Source organism: Bos indicus x Bos taurus, chromosome 4 (assembly GCF_003369695.1).
Source record: "Bos indicus x Bos taurus breed Angus x Brahman F1 hybrid chromosome 4, Bos_hybrid_MaternalHap_v2.0, whole genome shotgun sequence".
In the NCBI taxonomy this organism is placed as follows: Eukaryota; Metazoa; Chordata; class Mammalia; order Artiodactyla; family Bovidae; genus Bos; species Bos indicus x Bos taurus.
Window position 1 is genome coordinate 87,166,893 of NC_040079.1, and position 12,739 is coordinate 87,179,631.

At 41.2% G+C, this 12,739-nt stretch overlaps 1 protein-coding gene across 9 annotated transcripts in view; it reads left to right on the forward strand.

Moving 5' to 3' along the window:
• The first annotated feature begins 420 nt into the window (after positions 1 to 420).
• Positions 421 to 12,739, forward strand: part of LOC113891612 (multidrug resistance protein 1) — a 102,805-nt gene continuing 90,486 nt past the window's right edge. For 8 of the 9 annotated variants that reach the window (XR_003510818.1, XM_027539892.1, XM_027539894.1 and 5 more), the window contains exons 1-3: positions 421 to 575; positions 1,137 to 1,207; positions 6,923 to 6,983. The gene's annotated coding sequence lies outside the window, so the exon portion shown is untranslated. The remainder of the gene's footprint in view (positions 576 to 1,136; positions 1,208 to 6,922; positions 6,984 to 12,739) is intronic. The other variant, XM_027539893.1, reaches the window with a different exon arrangement.

Sequence of the window (12,739 nt, forward strand, 5' to 3'; positions counted from 1 at the left end):
GGAGTTCACCCAAACTCATGTCCATCGAGTCGGTGATGCCATCCAGCCATCTCATTCTCTGTCGTCCCCTTCTCCTCCTGTCCCCAATCCCTCCCAGCATCAGAGTCTTTTCCAATGAGTAAACTCTTCGCATCAGGTGGCCAAAGTATTGGAGTATCTATATACTCATAATTTCGTGGACTTGTACAGACAAGGGCTCTATAAACATAAAAGTCCTCGCTGATAAGCGTTCCGCTGCTCGCCCTTTTGCTGAGGGGCAACAGAAGCGAGGCCATTCCTCCCATAATTCCAACCTGTTTAGTAACTTGGCGCAATCAGGATTCAATAGAACCGGCCGGGAGCTGTCCCGAGCCTGCGGCTGATTGGCCGAGCGCAGAGCACCGGGCGTGGGCTTTGCGCAAGTTCTCTGCTCCCTGCTCCCAGCTCCCAGGGGAATCCAGGGCTTGTTGGACCAGCGGCTCTTCAAGGCTCAGAGGTGCCGAGACCGCTGTTCGCATCCGCCGCGCTTTTCCCCTGGAGTATGAATCTACTTCCAAGATTCACGCCTTAGTGAACATTAAGAGGGAAAGCCCGAGGTAGGGCGCGGGAAGCTGGGGACTAGACGGAGAACGTTCGGGGGGAGGATGGGTGGGCTCTCTAATTTCCTGAGTTGGGTTTCAGAGGAGAGGGAAAGGGAGATTCCAATTGGCAAGTCCAAGAGGACCCAAAAGGGTGAGACTTATTCTCAGTCGGGGAGCTCTGAGGCACCCCAGCCTCTAGTTTGGTGGGTTTTTTTGTTGTTGTTTTTTGCGCTAGTTATGCGTCCTGGAGTCTGCTGCCCCGAGCCCACAGAGCCAGCGCTGTGCGGGCAGCCGGGCTCTGAGCCCGCGGGCAGATGGATGGCGTGGGGAATCGGGAGGCAAAAGCCGCGGTAGAGGCGGGCAAAGTTTGGGCCGGGCCGCCGCCCTGCCCCTGTACTCGCGTGCGGAGGCTGGATGCGTGGCGCTGAGGCATGCCCCTGCGGCGACCCTCGCGGCCACGAGCCGCTGGAGCATCAGGGCGAGCGCTCCGCCCTTCTGCCGGCGCGCTGTAGTAAAGTTCAGTTTCACCTTAGCCTTCTGAGGTGATTTGACTGATTGGCTGGAGTTTCTCCTCAGGTCGCGATGGATCTTGACGGCCGCAATGGAAGAGCAGGGGGGAAGAACTTCTTGAAAAGGGACAAAAAAAGGTAGTTTGTTTCACTTTCTTACTTTACATGGCTTGAGAAACTTGGGAGATTTGTTTCTGGCCTCCAACTCTGAATTAAATGAGCTGATGATGGTGGTGGTGATGGGGTGTTTTTGTTTTTGTTTTATCTTAAATACAGGCAATTGCGGAGGTTCGCTGGCTTGAGTTGAGCCCAGCATTTGCACGGTGAGCTTCTTCCTCAGCTTTCTGGTCCCACACAGACCAAGGCTCATTTCCTTTCCTGTGTTTTATAACCTTCTGCTTTACGTGTGATGTTGATCGTGCATGAGCCTGAACCGTGCGCTGCTTGTCTTCTGCTTTGTGGTCCAGTCTGTTCCTTCTGGTAAAACAGTCACATAAACATTGCATGTTTGTGGCACGCAGCAGATGGGGCAGAAGGCCACGACTACTTTTAAGTATTCTTTTTTTCTTTTTAAGGCAATGAGTATCTGACTCTGGTAGAAGTAATTGTGAGACGAATGTACCACCAAAGAATTATTAGAATGGTGTAAAATTATCCTGACTGGGTATAGAATTGGTTCTGTAATCACATAGGAAAAATAATTATCTTTAGTAAATTTTGATCACAGTGCAGTATCTGTACAGGAAATTTTTAATTTCATTCAGTAAGCTCTTTGTTAGTAATAAATGGTAAAATTAGTAAATATATTAATATTATTAGAAACCAAGCTTTTCAGTGGAAGAGAAAAGAAATACAAGTGTGGACATTAAGTAGACTTTTTGAAAACAATGTTGAATTTGAATGTGATTTCATGGTTTTTTTAATAGATCAGTTTCTGTCCATTGAAATGGATAGTGAGTGGCAGAGAGCACACTCAATGTCAATCTTGGTTTCTCAGTATCCTTCCTTACAAAAAAGGAATCTGCACCCCATAGAGAAAGGGTTAATGCCAGTTGAGCCTGAGCTTGGAGTATCTTGTGGTACCTGAAAACAAGAGGTGGAGGGCGATTATCAGAAAGGACACAGGAGCTGGCTTGAAGGGGCTTTCACTGGTCCACATCTGGGACAGTTTGAGCATCAACAAGAATAATGACTGCATTTGATTGTGAAATACTGAGTAAATTAATTTTTAATAAAATTCTGAGAGGAGGAGGAAAACAAAGGGGGAGAGAGGGAGAACCTTCTTCTCCCTCTCCCAACAGAAAAATGTTGACACCTGCATTGTTGTAATTGGTTCAGGCAAGGGTTGTTAATGGATCCTAAACCACTCAGAGAAAGTTTATGAATTAGCCATAATTCTTAATTGGAAAAAGGAAAATGTGATTTTTCCAGTGAAAAGATACCTCAGTTCTCCACCTTACCCAAGTGATCATACCTGGCCTGGCTCCTGGTGGAATAGACTGCCTTAATGACATGACACCACCTAAGAAGTATGTTTGCAAAATCATTTAGTGAATCTAACTTATCAAGCTTTCAGACTAATGCTGTCCAATAGAAATATAATGTGGACCACATTTGCAATTATTAATTTTCTAATACCAACTTTTAAAAAGTAAAAAAAAAAAAGTAAAAAGAAACAGGTGAAATTAATGTTGGAAATACATTTTAAGGATCCAAGTATATTCAACCTATTATCATTTCTACATGTAATGAGGATTACTACTGAGATAGTTTGCATTCTCTTTTACAATGCATCTTCAAATCTGTATTTCACACTTACTGCACAATTTGGACAAAGTTTGAAACAGACATATCCAAGATGTGGGACATTCTATAAGACACCTGTTTTTGTTCCTATGAAAAGTCAATGTTTGGTGAGAGGTCGGTGGGAAGGAGAATTTCTAGATTTGAAAGAGACTAAAGAGACAAATGGAGAAGAAAATGGCAGCCTGCCCACTCCTGTATTCTTGCCTAGGCAATCCCATGGACAGAGGAGCCTGGAGGGCTACACTCCATGGGGTGGCAAAAGAGTCAGACACGACTTAGTGACTAAACAACAACAAAGAAACAAAACCACCACGTATAATACGTGAGCCTTAATTACATCAGAGTTCTAAAAAGGAAAAACCTATAGAAAACATTCTTGGAAATTTTGAATGTGGATTGATATCAAAATTGCTGTTAATTTTATTGTATGTGATAATGGTAGGAAAACATGTGAAGTGCCATGATCTTTGCAGCTTATTTTCAAATAGTTTGATGATTAACAGTTATAATACAAACTTCCTTATGTATTAAAATATGGTCAAAATGTTGACAGTTGTTGAATCCAGGTGAATTTTTAATGGGTAGTCATTATTAGTATTCTTTTTTTTGTTTGAAGGTTTTCATAATAAATTCTCATAAAATAGATTATATAGAGTAGAAGGTAGATACATCCCTTTTTAAGTTTTTAAACTTGGTACATTAAACAAATATGTATTTTTTGATGCAAACACTTAGGGACATTGAAATAAGACTTTGTGGAAGGAAAGAACTTTGTTTGACAGATTGGTGGTTTCCAGAGGTGGAGGAAAGGGGGACAAAACGGGGGAAGGGGGTCAAAAGGTCCAAAGTGCTGGTTATAGAATAAGTCATGGAGGTGTAATGTACAGCAGTGTGACTCCAGTTAATAACACTGTATTGCATATTGGAAAGTTGCTAAGAGTAAATCTTGAAAGTTCTCATCACAAGGAAGAAAATTCTGTGACTGTGTATGATGACAGATGTTAACTAGACTCGTGATGGTTTCCCAATATATATAAATATCAAATCATTCTCTTGTACACCTGAAACTAATACAGTGTATATCACTTATACTTCAGGTTTTAAAAATTTCATTGAAGGACAATTGCTTTACAGTATTGTGTTGGTTTCTGCCAAACATCAACATGATTCACCCATAGGTATACATATGTCCCCTTCCTCTTGAACGTTTTTGAAAAAGGTGTTCAATAAATATTTGTGGGATATTTACTTATTTATTCTTCTTTAAGAGCCCATATTTTGAAAACAGTATTTCTTTTGAGCTTGCACATACCTTCATTTTATTGTTGATTGGTCTACAAACTTTTTTTTCAAACTAGAAATTTTTTTTTAGTTAAGAAACTCTTATTAAACTGTGCTCACCATTATTGATGTGATTCTGTTTTTTATAAAGCTATGTATTTTTCCAGTTTTATTGAGTTATAATTGACGTATGATACTGAAAGGTTGTTACTGAACCACGAAAAGATGCTGGGATTCTCGGCCTCTGGAGGAGAAGAATTCAATCTGGGGCCAGATGCTCAGAGCTTTTGTGTAATAAAATTTTATTAAAATATGAAACAGACAGAGAAAGCTTCTGACATAGACATCAGAAGGGGGCAGAAACAGTACCCCCTTGCTGGTGTTAGCAATGGAGTTATATACCTTTTAATTAGTTATTACAATGAATCAAAAGAATGTCTCAAGTTTGTGAAAATTTTACCAGACCCACTCCCACAATTTACATTTTAGGATAACAAGATTAGAATTTAACAATAGAAGGATCCTACCAGACCCACTTGCATAATACATTCTAAAATATCAGGATTAGTCAGAAGGTTTTCCGGAAGGAGAAACAGTCTTCCAACCGGATACATTGTTGTTGCATAATCCCTAGTACAGAGTTTAAACTGAGTTGTGTAATTGACCAAGACTAAGGAATGTAGAGGAAAAAGACTTTTTTCATTTCCTCCTCCTTGAGAATTACAGACCCCCATCTCCCCTTCAAGAGCCCCACACGCCTTTCTCCTCCTTGGGAACCCTGAACTTGTTATCAATCTGCCTAGGAATTGACTCTCTCAATACCTTGTAAGTTTAAAGTGTATAGCATAATGGTTTGAATTATAAATATTGTGATACACTACCACAACAAGTTTAGCTAACGTCCTTCATCTTATACAGATAAAAAGAAAAAAGATTTCTTATTGTGATGAGAACTTTTAGGATCCACCCTCTTAACAGCTGATTCATCTGTATCATACAGCACTGTTAACTGTAGGCATCTTGTGGCACATTGCGTCTCTAGCACTCTTTTATAAGTGAAAGTTGGTGCCGTTGGACCAGCTTTCTCTCATCCTGTCTTCCCCCTCTAGAAACCACAAATCTTTTTTCTTTTTCTATGAGTTTGTTTTTTAAACTGTATATTCTAATTCAGTCATAAAGAAGCATGTGACTTGCTGATAATGTGAATAGGTATAATGCTTGGGTAATAGTACCCTGTGGCATATTTGTGTTTGTAAAGATTCTTTATTAAAATGTGAGTTGATAAGCAACTTCCTATTTGTCAGCACTGTGTTGGAGCAAATGGGGATAAATGAATCTTCGAAGAGGGGTGGCAGTGAGTGTTCCCCGCAGGGCAGCGTCTCAGAAGTCTGACCCTGCACCACATAGCCTGGTGTCTGGGAGTTAGACTTCTCCGTGGAAAGCTTGGCTTTGTTCTAAATGTGTGACCTTGGACAAGTGAGTTAACTCTTCTCGCCTGCAGTTCTCTTGTCTGTAAAGGAAGGATAAAAATGTGCCTGCCTCACAGAGATTAAGATGAAACGGTCTTGTATGGGAAGTGTTTACTTAGCCAGTGTCTGAAACATTATAAATTCTTCAGAGTAGCTGCAGTTTTGGAGAATGAAAAAATAAATAAAAAGCTTAGAGCTAAAACTCAATTCTGTATGGCTAGTTTTCTCCTCTCATCCTGATTCCAGGGGTACTGAAACCGTGCCTTTACTGGGAATAGGGTGGAACCAAATCTGAAGAGTTATGTTTGTGTATTTTGTGTGTTTCTCAGTAGTGGAACGTCGCTCCAGAGCCAAATATGGAGTAGACTCTGGGTTTTTTTGCTTTAGAAGTTTCTTCGACTCTTTGACCTTGCTTAGCATAAAGAACAAAGACACAGATGAATTTACTTTTTGAACTTGAAAAGCTGTGTAAAAAGAATGTACTTCTTCCCTGAGATAGTCTTTCTTTTAGAAATAGGAAAATACAGATGCGGAGGTTGCTCTCAAAAGCTGGATGGCAGTTAGAGTAGAACACCAGTTAGAGAGTTTTGAATCTGCGCTCGAAATAATTGACCTTTCTCTGCCTGAGGACAGCTTTTTTTTTTTTGCAGTTTACAAACCATCTTTTTTGATGGTGCATTTTCTAGGTTGTGTGTATTGCCACCATGGCCCATTTAGGGCTCCAGACATCTTTTCAGAATTAGATTTGCTCATGGAGAGTGATTGAATTATGTTTCTTTCTTAGGATAATTTATGCCCTGCATGTTTGCCACTACTCTCCCTGAGGAAAAGGAATAATATCTAGGTAGATGAAGGATAATATCTAGGTAGATAGAAGGATAGACTATCTGTTGCTAAAATCACTGAGATGATAATTAAAGGGATTAACTCTGGGGAGCATGAGTGAGTTCTAAGTAGAAGAAAGACAGGAAGCTCTCTTTTTTTAGTGTTAGTTTTGTAATTCCAAATTTGTGTGTCTCTGTGTATTCATCATAGAAAATTAGGAAATACCAAAGGCACAAGGAAGAAAATAATTGAAATTTCGACAGAAGTCTCAACACCCAGTGATAACCCCGTGTATAGATTTCTAGGTATATGTAAACCTACTCAAACTTTATAAATGGGGTCATATTATAAATGTTTTTGTAATGACACTGTAGACATGTTTCTTTGTCCTGTTTGTTTCTAAATATAAGCTCTACATTGATTGGATATAGATTTACATAGTTTTTAAAGTTTTATGTCATTCTGTTGCTAGGTTTTTCAGTAAAAAAGATGAGAAGAAAGAAAAGAGACCAACTGTCAGTACTTTTGCAATGGTGAGTTTGAATGTGTTCACTATTCTATCTATACACACGCACACAGCTGATTCACTTTGTACAGCGGAAACTAACACAAGGTTGTAAACCAGTCTCACTCCAGTGAAATCAAAGCGAAACAAAAGGAAGTGCTGTGCTTCTCTTGATCTAAAAAAGAGGTATTTGATCTGGTATAATATTTTCTTGGGGAGTATGTTAGTGAAGAGGTAAAACGAACTCATTTAATTCAGCTTGTTTTCAGGGAATGATGAGCATTGGACACACACTTGCTGTGTGCAGTGAGCCTCCAGAGTCCCCTGTCCTGGCCTGGGTTTCAGTATTCTCCTAACCAGTTATGTCACCAGTGATATGTCAACTACACAAGCACTCTCCCATTGGCGGTCTCAGTCCTAGACGGAGGAAACCAGCCTCACGGAGTGTGGTTCAAACAAAACCTGGGGTACCCTGTCGCCAAGGGCTCTAATCCTGGCAGGTTTGAGGTCAAAGTCCCAGGCACTCATAATAGAAGTTAGCAATGGGTTATTAATTACTATGGCTTAGTACCTGTCACTGTGCTTCTGTGCTGAATAACTGAAAATCTGGAATTTGAAAACCTTATTATACTTCTTTGTCTTATTTTCTGGTTTCATGGTGGCCACTGAGAAGCTTTTCTTTAATCAGATTTGGAATAAGACAGGCTGGTTGATGAGCCCTCTTTACCTGTATCTGTTTCTGTTTTTTTCCCTGAGAATGCAGATTTAGGGAAACTGTGCAGTTAGAACCTGGAAGACTTACTGAACCAATTAAGTCTTGTAGTACACCCCACTCCAGTACTCTTGCCTGGAAAACCCCATGGACGGAGGAGCCTGGTGGGCTGCAGTCCATGGGGTCGCTAAGAGTCTGACACGACTGAGCGACTTCACTTTCACTTTTCACTTTCATGCATTGGAGAAGGAAATGGCAACCCACTCCAGTGTTTCTGCCTGGAGAATCCCAGGGACAAGGGAGCCTGGTGGGCTGCCGTCTATGGGGTCGTACAGAGTTGGACATGACTGAAGTGACTTAGCAGCAGCAGCAGTACACACTTTGTAATTCAGACATAACGCACCAGACACTTGTAAAATTTGTGTATGTGTGTGGGGCAGGCTATCTTATAAAATGAATATTTGTAAAATTGAATATTAAGTATGGTTACAAGCATAAAAAAGAGCTGCCTTTTACACTCCAGTGATCTTATATGCACATCTTCTTGCACTCCAGTTGTTCTTGATAAAATTCCACCTTTGAGTCTGTCTTTACTCTCTTTGGAATTTTGGGGAAATGAGACTGTGTACTTGGGTTATTCTCAGAAATAACCAAGTGACAGTTTTTGTTTTACATTTCATTTTATATTCTTATATTAAAAGAACCTTTGGTGTTAAAATAGGGTTTATTCCCAAGATTTAATTTCCAATTCTGTTATTTTGAGACTAGAATATTTGTCTTATTTAATTTCATTTTTTATAAGTAAGTTAAATTTAAAAAATTAGTCTTATGTTTTAGAAAATTTATCAGACCTAATATATATAGAGGTAAGACTATTAAACCAATTCAGGCCACCAAAGAATAAAAATCTGGAGTTTGAAGGCCAGGTGATAATTAAAACACAAATACAGCTTTTTATGCCATGTGTTGCAATAAATACTTTCTATGTGAATGCATTAATCTTTACAACTTCCTTGGAGATAGATACTGTTATTGTTTTAATTTTGTAGATGAAGAAAGGGAGGTGAGACTTACTAACTTGCCCAGGAATAGTCATCAGGGCCAAGGTTCAGACCTGAGAAATTCACACTAAATCATAGTGCTCAGGTTGGCATAGGAAGGAAGGAATATATTCTTAGCTTTTTGTTGGAAAGCTATACTGAATGTTTATGTGGCTTTTCCTCATGCCTTTCTCTTAAAGGAGTTGACACAGAAAACTGAACTTCTGTATAAAATCTATATAGACAGGGACATATTCAGAATGTTTGACAGTAAAATGCTGGTGCTATTAGTGAGAGAGTCAATTCCTAGGCAGGTTGATAAGAAATCCGGGGGTCCGCAAGGAGAGAGGGGTCTAGAATTCTCAGGGAGAAGGAAAGGACAAACTTTTTTTGTCTACATTCCTTAGTCTTAGTCAATTGCACAACTCAGTTTAAACTCTGTACTAGGGATTATACAACAACAGTGTATCCTGCTTGAGGACAGTTTCTCCTTCCTGAAAACCTTCTGGCTAATCCTGTTATCTTAAAATGTGAATTATGAGAGTAGGTCTAGTAAGATCTTTACAACCTCCAGACGTTCTTTTGATTCATTGTAATAACTAATTAAAAGGTATATAATTCCATTGCTAACACTAGTGAGGGGGCACTCCATCCCCCTTCTGATGTCGATGTCAGAAGCTTTCTCTGTTCCTCTTATACTTTAATAAAACTCTATTACACAAAAGCTCTGAGCAATCAAGCCTCGTCTCTGGCCCCGAATTGAATTCTTCTCCCCTAGAGGCCGAGAATCCCGGTGTCTTTCGTGGTTCAGCAACAACCTTTCATTAGCATTGCTGATTAATAAAAATTTCCAGCTAAGATAAAAACTCATGGGAGTTTCCAAGAGTCCCGGGTTCGATGATTCACCTGGGGGACTCACAGGACTCAGCGTATTGCCATACTCATGGCTAAGATTTAATACAGAAAGAGGACAGAAAGCAAAATCAGCAGTGGGCAAAGGAAGGCGGGAAAGGTCCAAGAGAAGCGCCACGCGTCCTGTCTAGTGGAGTCGACTTGATTGCTCCAGCAGTGAGTTGTGCCGACTCACTGTGTGAGATGCTGTCGGGGAAGCTCAGTAGAGACTCAGTGCCCCAGGGTTTCTGGGAGCTGATGATGTAGGCACAGCATGTACCAAAATTCCAGACTGACAGAAGGAGGACAGACACTCAGCATAAAGCATGTTGTTTGTACAAATCATTCGGCCACTTCTATCAGTTAGGGTGATGGTTACTCTTCCCAAAAGCCAAATTCTGGATGCCAGCCAAGGGCTAGCCTTGAATGCAGGCTCAGGCTTGCAATGTTAACCGTTTTCTGTACACCAGCCCTGTTAACTTTTTTCTAGTAGAAGACTTCTTTCTAGCAGTCTTGAGAAAATGATGACAAAGAGGTAAGAAATAGATTCAAATTTTTTCTACTGGCCTTTATTTTCTATCAGGCTTTGTTGCAACATTTTGTTGTTGTTTAGTCACTCAGTCATGCCCGACTCTTTTGCAACCCCATGGACTATAGCCCGCCAGGTTCCTCTGTCCGTGGGATTCTCCAGGCAAGAATACTGGAATGGGTTGCCTTGCTTACATTAGAGCCAGAGCCTTTAACAGCTTTAATCATTTATGATAGTATGTGATTGGTTAAATTTTTATTTGCTTGGAATTGAAAGGTTCTTTGATGCAGTTACCTTGTGGCCACCTGGTCATTCCTCATTGGAGACTTTACCATCTGGCTCGGTGTCTCCCTCTCCGCCCCTGGTGCTCCTACTATCTTGGGTGACTTTTATGGTGTTATAAGGATAACCACTCTTTCCCTCCCCTTTATTCCAGCCACCCATGCACACACTTAGATCCTAGATTTGTTATTTGAAACTGTTCTACATCCAAAGTGCTGTTATGAAGCAGTTAGATAGAACTAGCCAGCTACTCCTCTGTCTTCAATCTGCTGACTGTTTCCCTCGGATCCTGAGTCCCCTGACCTGTCAATTTCCCATCAGCCCCTTCTTGTTTCCCTTCTCTTATCACCTTAGAGCAACGATCATCACTTTGTTATGCTCCTGCCTGAGCTGCAGACTTGCTTTCACCTGTCGCTTGTCAAGCCCAGCCCAGGCAGATGGACCATCTGTTTTCTTGGTGCCTGAACCCGTACATCTGATGGGTGCTGGAGAAAAGCCTCATGGCAGCATGTATCCCACACAGAAATGCTACTCTTCCTCTTCTTGCTGAGTATGTTAAGCCCTTTACGAATTTCCCACGTCTCCCCACAAGCCCCAGCTCTTCGTGGATGACCCCCCCTTTTTTTTTTAATTTCACAAACCAAATGGAAGCCCCCTGACAGAAGTTCCTCAGCTCTTCTCTCAGTCTACAAACACACCAGTACCCAGGTCAATTGCTTCCTCCTTCCCTCCTGTTTTAACAGAGGAAGCATTTGGTTCTTTAATCACCCTCTTGTACACTGTGCTTTGGCTCCTGTATCCTCTACTTTCTCAAGGACCTTACATTATTATCATTATCCTTTCTCTTCTGTATCCTCCATCTCTCCCTCTCAACTGGGTCTTTCTGATTGGTATTTACATGTCACCTATCTTTAATTTCACTAATGCCCTCCTTCATTTCACTAAGCCTCCTCTAGCTTACTTCACAAATAGGAGGAGACTTTGCTTTCTGTCTGTTTCATCTCCAAATCACTTCTTACATTCTAATTTGGCTCTGTCTCCACCACTCACTGAATTCAGTGGACAGTCTCTGCTGACTTTTAAGTAGCACTTGACGCTGTTCGCCATATTCATTCCTCCTGTTTGCTTCTGCAATGCCAGAGTCTGCTCATTTTCCTCCCGGTTCTTTGGTTCTTTTCTTGTGTCACCTTTGTCTGTGAACTTAGAGCTCCTCCACCCCCAATCCTTGGAGTCAGTGGTATTGTTGGCCTTTCTCTAGTTTCACATGGCCATTTCTAAATCATTTTCATGCAGAACTCCTTTCGTATTTGTTTCATTCTGCACAGTTATAATAGCGTCTATCCATTGGCAGCGATATACCTTCTAATTTCTAGTCACTTCTGCTTCTCCATTGAGAACCTTGGCATTTGATTGCTTCTCCTTTGTTCATCTGTGGGCTCCACATTCTTTTATTTTTGTCACCTTATTAAAGTCTACTAGGTGCCACATTCTTTGACCTCTTCAGTTCCAACAGCCTTCATCCCTACCTTCCTTTAGTAAATTGCACTATGAACAAAGACCTTTGGTTTATCATCTGGGTGGACTCCCATCTCCGCTGCTGTAAACTCAGATGAACCTCTTCCCCCTGCTTCCCCCAACTACTTCTGATCCTTCTTGCTTGGCCATTCTTCCTTAGTATCCTTTTTTTTTTTTTGAGTATTTATTTTCTATTGCTGTTAGCAATAGTGGCTTAACACAAATGTATTATCGTATAGTTCTGGGGCCCCAAGTCTCACTGGGCTAAAGTCAAGGTGCCATCAGGGCTGGATTCTCCTCGTGGCTCCAAGAGGGAATGTTTCCCTCTTTTTTTCAGCTTCTTCAGGCTTCCTGCCTTCTTGGACTCCTGGCCCCTTCCTTACTTCCCTCATCATTTCTCCAACTACTGACTCTGATCCCCGTGGCTCCCTCTTATAAGGCTCCTTATGATGACATTGAGCCCACTGGGATAATCCAGGATATAATTTCCCCATCTCAATATCCTTAATGTCTGCAAAGTCCTTTTTATCACATAAGGAAGCATATTCACAGGTTCCTGCGATTAGGATGTGGTCAAGCCCGGGAGGTGGGGCACTGTTCTGCCTCCCACTCCTGCTCTGGACTTGGTTCTGTCAACCACTCTCTACCTCCTCGTCCCCCTCCTCCACGTTAGCTCCTCTACAAATTATCTTACCCATAGTAGTCACATCAAGTCACCTCAGTTCCTGCCTGAAAACCCTCTAAGGAAGGCCTTTCTTTTACACTTAGATGGGAGGTTGAGCATAAAAACAAACTCCCTCCTCTGGCCATCAAAG